The following is a 6,448-nucleotide window of genomic DNA, read 5'->3' on the forward strand; positions in this document are numbered from 1 at the left end:
AACACCATTAAGTAGACCAATCATGGTGAGTCATCTCAACAATATTTTATTATCTTCCAAATTTCGGATAATTATGGTAGCAATATAATATATATACTTGACATTAAAAAATATTAAATTGACAATTATTTCAAAAAAATATTAATAAATAATAAAAAGAAAGTATACTACTAGATATATAAGATCAAAATTTTAAATAGTTAAGTTAAAAGTTGATGAGAGTTTTGTGGATGATAATCTAAACCTCCGTTTCATTTCCTATTCAATTTACCAAGCCCCACATTTTTTGTCAATTTATTACGCTACTTTGATTTATAACCATATATATATGTAAAATATCACCCTTCTATCACAAGCTACCACATCATCATCTTCACACTATTCTCACATCAACTTCTCCTACTTAAAAAATAGTTTCATCCATGGAATTAGACCATGGTTTGGACTTTGAGGACTACTTTCCATCAATGATCTCAAGCCTTGGCGCAGAAGGCTTCATCGGCGAGCTCTGCAATGGGTTCAGTCTGCTTATGGACGCGAGCAAGGGCTTGATCACGTTCGAGAGCTTGAAGATGAATTGTTCCATTCTAGGTTTGGAGGTGAAGGATGATGAGCTCTTGTGCATGTTAATGGAAGGTGATTTGGATGGAGACGGTGCCCTAAACCAAATGGAGTTTTGCATTCTCATGTTTAGGCTCAGTCCATGCTTGATGGATGGAGATGCATCTAAATTTTGTACTCAAAATAATGTTGATCCCATGTTAATGTAAGTCTTAGTCCCTAGACTAATTAACTTTGTGTTAGCTAGCTTATCTCTTTTTCTCTTAATTATTCAATAACATAACATTTTCATGGTATCCTTTTAATTAAGAGAATTGAGAGAGTGGAATGTATATTGGTGTAACTCTTAATTAATCATTGTAATGAACCATAATTGAAAATAAAACTTTATTTGTAGTTTATCTTTTTCTTTTTTTTTTAATAATAAGGAATATTCGTTAATTATTATTTTTTGTTATTAGTTAGTCATTAATATTTAAAAGTATATAATAAAATATATTGTTAAATTATTAGACTAAAAAAAATAAATTAAAAGAATTGAATTGAAAATTAAGTGATAGTAAAAAATAATAATTTTTGATGATCCTAAAAAATATTACAGCTAATTTTTAATATAAAAAAAACGTTTAAAATAAAAAAACATTTGAAATTCAATTAAAAAAAATTATTTAAAATTCAAACCCAACAATTTTTTTTTAATAGGATTTATACCGAACTACTTATTTGACAACTTACTGTCATATTTACTAAAAAAGACTGTAATCATATCAATTTTCTAACATTATTCATGATGTATATAATGATATCATTTTTAAAAAAAAAATAGTAATGATGATGATTAATTGCTTTATGTAGTCTGGGGTGGACCCAAAATTATTTGATAAGAGGGGTAGATCGAGTTATTATGTAACAATAATTGATAAGGATCGTTACCCTATAAAGGGCGGAATACAATACATAAACTACTTATATCAGCAATCAATATATAGTGAGTCATGAATCCTATCGAATCAGTAGTCTTGGACAAGGTAGATAAAATAACTTTTGATTGAAAAAAAAAAAAAAAGTCTTATTATGCGTGATTGATTCACAAAACAACAACTGGTAAAAGTTCTGATGTGAAAGTAACGTCATGTTAATAGTTCCGCTAATTGCCTCATTCTGCATAGCACAATTTTACAAGAGTTTTAGCTAATTAAAGCAAGTAATCCCAATTACATGGGACACCCTGGCAAAACCTTTCCTAAAATGATAAGGAAAGCATGAGTTTTGAGAATAATCTAAGAAATAATATTCAATTTAATCTCTAAATTTAAATATAAAATTTAATTTAATTTTTAAAATTTTAATTATTTTTATTTAATTTTTAAATTTTTTAAATATAATTTTTATATATTAGTTCTTAACATAATTTTTGACACTAAAACATTAACGAAAATACTAGTTCAAATAACTAGATGTCATGTTAGATTTTGTAAAACAATATTATTTTTATTTTGATACTCAAATAATTAAAAAATAATATTATAAGTGGTGTTTATTAAAATTTTTTCTCCCAATATAAGTGATCTGGCCATATTTTTAAGTTATTTGAACGTCAAAATCAAAATGGCGCGTTTTATAAATTTCAGCATAGTATCTAGCTATCTATGTCAGCCCCTCTATTAATTTGTGTGTTATAAATTATTTCAAAAACTAATATAAATTATATTTATAAAATTTAAAAAAATAAATAAAAACAATTAAAATTTTAAAAATTAAATTAAAATTCACGTATAAATTCAGAGACTAAATTAAGTACTAACTCATAATCCACTAATATTATGATAACGTTAAACAAACTTCATCAATATATTATATACGTAGGACATATTTTCCTTTATGTATAAATTAACAAAATTACGCTTAAGTCAATTTGGTTTTTAAAACATATTAGTGAGTTAAATTATTATTCTTCTAATAACTTTTTACTTATGTATTATAATTAAGTGTTTCAGTGGGAGCTGGATCTGGTAGGACAACTTCATGAGACATTACAGGCAGCCAAGCCGACAAATGAAAGAGAGGATACGGTGACTTGGAAATTTGATAACACAGGTGTTTATTCCACAAACTCTTTCACACAGATGATGCAAGCGGAAGTTCTTCCGGCTGAAGTTACAAGCTATAGTTTCACGCGTGCCATCTGGAAAGGGTTCGTCCCTCCCATGATTGAGGTCTTGTCTTGGTTTGTGCTGATTAGAAGGGTGAATACCAAGGATCGGTTGTGTAGATTACGTGTTATTGATCAGAATGATACGCTATGTGTGCTATGCTCTAAGTCTGAGGAAACTGTGTTCCATTTGTTTCTTGGTTGTGAGATCACCTGGCAAGTGTGGTGTGCTTGGCTGCATGCGTTTGTAACTTATGTTTCATGACCCTTGTTTCTTTCTTTGCTCCACCCTATTGTGTTGAGCTCCCTTTAATTCAAAAAAAAAAAAGTGTTACATATTAAAATATGATAAATCATTTGATGAATTTTACTTCACACGTCATTAATTATCAATGACACGTTAACAAAACTCCAACTTAACTTATATTCATATCTTTTAAGGACTAAATTAATTGGTTAAAATTAAGAAAAGAAATTAAAACGCTATATTAATTTATTAATTTATGTGTGACATTTAAAAAATATATATATTTTAGATATTATAAAATAATGTTATGTGAATAATCAAGAGAGTTCATTATATAAGGGCAGCCCAAGAAGAGGGGGATCCAAAAACAAGAGTACAGCATGCATAATCCTTAAAGAACACGTATCAGTTCCAAAGTTAAAGTATACCAGCATAATAATCCTGGAGATAAAGAATAAAATTTGGAACACAAAATTCCAGTTCCAGCATACTTTTAGAGAAGGAAATACTGTTTCTTATTTATTTATATTATCTGTTTTTATCTATTTAAATTTTTAAAAGAAGTAGTCAAAATTTTACTTTTGAAAAATCTATAGTTATATTCTTAGTAATTCCAAAAAATAAAAGAGAAAGTTTAGGGACCAGTAATTTTTGTGTTTTGTGGCCAGCACTTAACCATCAAAAGAAAAGTGAGTGATCTTCTATTATTAGATGTAATTTCATACCATTAAAAATACTATTGATGACCAATTGATGGTTACAAAATACAAAAGTTACTAATTCCTAACACTCCTCAAAATGAAAAGTATATAAGATAAATAAAAAGAAAAAAAAACTATAAAAAATTAAACAAATTCAAAAAGAATTCTTATTTAAAAAGATGTATTATAAATATATCTATTCATGTTGTCTTTTTTTAGTAGCTTAAACTAAAAAAAAAGTTAAAATCATGACATTTTTTATGTCGTTGCAAACAAAGAAGTTACTGGAAACGAAGGCGTTGTAATTGGGGAGAAGCCACCGCCACTTTTGGCAGCTGAGCTTCATCATGATCCTTTAGGGGTTTTACTGCCCCGACATACCATTTTGTGATCTATGTATGTAGTGCTTTCTTTCTTTAGGTTTTAGTTCCCTCTCATAAATGTACCAAAAATAAATATAAATAAATAAATAAGTAAGACATGAAAGATCATAACTATTCATACATAAATGCCATTATATTATCATCCCACCAACCTCCAAACAAAACACAAGAAAACTCGGTTCTTCATATTTGTATAGACATTTCTTCTTCTTGTTGACGTAGCATTTCTCGAAGAACTTCAAAGCGATCGTGTATAGAATATCATGAGAGTTGGAAAAATAAACACAATATTGTACATTTTTTTTTGTCAAAGATAGGAGATTTTAACTCACAATTTCTTAAGTAAATATGAGGAGATTATGCCATTTAAGTTATAACTCGTTGGCCATAATATTGTATACTTAAAAAGGCAAAAAAGTCTACTTATATCTTGTGCTCAAAATTATAAGCACTTAATAATATTTTTGGATAAGGACTTTTTTAGGTAGACAATAATTTTTGTGAATAATAGGTTTTAAAATTGATCTAATAAAGTAAAAATACATTACAATCTCAAATTATCCACCTAAATCTTAATATTAGGATAATTATCCGCACATCTAATAAATTAAACATCCGATATATTCATTATTCACATTATTTAGTATTTTCATTATCTATTTATACTAGTTCTTTGATAATATCTGTATAGCACTTTATGTAATTCTTGCGCGTGTGTTAGTGTAGAAAAGATACTCTATTAATTCACAATATTGTACATTTTTTCTTCCCTTTTTGTCAATGATAGTGTTACTAATCTGCAGAATGTATTCAAGTTAGAATCAATAACACAACATTGCATATTCTCCTGTTCTTCTCCTTCTTACCTTTACTGCCTTTATAATCATCTCTAATTATCATGAATATAATGTAATTTCTTTCAGAATTTAGATATGTGACTTTTATCCAATTTTAGAAGTTCATATTAAATATTAATACAACTACAATAATGATCGTATAGTATTATTCACCATATGTTTACAGTATTATTTACATATTTACTACACTGTTATGTTGACGTATATAGTATATGATATTATATTGGTATACGTATACAGTATTGTTGTTCTACATGGGACTATTCACAAATACCTTTTCTTCATCAAATTAAATTTATTTCTCTATCTTTAAATTTGATTTTCGATAAAAATGTGGTGCCCTACTTCCCTTTTTTTCCCTATATATATATATATATATATAATAACAGCAATGAGATCTATTAAAAAAAGTTTCATCCGTCATTTTACCTCCATATATAAACTCCATCTTTACTAGTTACTAATAAGTGAAGAATTAAGGGGTCCGATTCAACTTTAGTAGTGACAGGAGATCACTAAAATTTTTGAGAGTAAAATGATATGAATATATTATCTTTAAATTAATCTTTATAATTAAAATAGAAGATTTTAATTTAAACGTACTTTTTCAATATATATATATTTCACACAAGTTGTAGATATCACTATGTAGTATTTTACTATTTTAGTGCCCAGGCACTAATTTGGTGAGGTATATAAATATATGATGTATATCTTACTATTATTATAAGTAGAATGGGAACCTAGGAATTATATTATAGGGTACAAACAAAATAAGCGACAATAACACTTTGAGCATTGTACCCAAGGTACGCTCTCTAATAATTACATAATTATAACTTTATTTTCATTTTCTTCTTTTTTGCACGCATTTCCGAAGAAAATATTCAAATTAAAAATAGAAAAAAAGTATCACCTTTCATAAATGTTCGTGTATCTCCAGACCAAAAGTGATGCTATGATGCTAAAGTGTTGGCAGAGAGCCTTACTCCACAGTTGCGTAGATTTGAAAAAATACTTATATGTGTGAGATCTACTATGATTGCGAGCATTATATGAAAAAAAACAAAAACAAAAACATAAAAGCAGATGTAGATAGAATAAGCAAATTTAAAGGATAGGCCTACAAAGCCACATCAAAAAAGAAAAAATCTTCGACCAGTCATACAAAAATTCGTATTAGAAAATATAAATAATTATTCCATTCAAGGTAGATGACATCTAATAGCAGCCAAATTATAGAAGAACAATTGTTAATTAAATATCGAAAAGGCAGAGCACAAATAGTGCTAGTAGTCCTTTTCTCAACAACCTTCGAGTAAACCCCACAAATTTGCATGTTATGCACGTTCACTTCTCACCTATATATAAAATACATAATTAGGGTAAGATAATGGATTATCATAAGCTCATAGCCAAGTTCTTCATTCCTACTTTCCAATTCAGCGTTTGATAGTTAAATCAAATAATACATACATTATTGCTATACTTTCGATCTTTATCTCCTTGAAGAACGTGATATAGGAAAGGTATTTGCATACTAATAA

At 27.7% G+C, this 6,448-nt stretch overlaps 1 long non-coding RNA gene across 1 annotated transcript; it reads left to right on the forward strand.

The window, feature by feature from the left end:
- Positions 1-228: 228 nt before the first annotated feature.
- On the forward strand, positions 229-3,090 carry LOC140181572 (uncharacterized). Its single transcript, XR_011876404.1, has 2 exons — positions 229-766; positions 2,559-3,090. It is a non-coding gene; the product is annotated as an uncharacterized lncRNA (long non-coding RNA).
- The last annotated feature ends 3,358 nt before the right edge of the window (positions 3,091-6,448 follow it).

Source organism: Arachis hypogaea, chromosome 18, assembly GCF_003086295.3.
Source record: "Arachis hypogaea cultivar Tifrunner chromosome 18, arahy.Tifrunner.gnm2.J5K5, whole genome shotgun sequence".
Classification (NCBI taxonomy): Eukaryota; Viridiplantae; Streptophyta; class Magnoliopsida; order Fabales; family Fabaceae; genus Arachis; species Arachis hypogaea.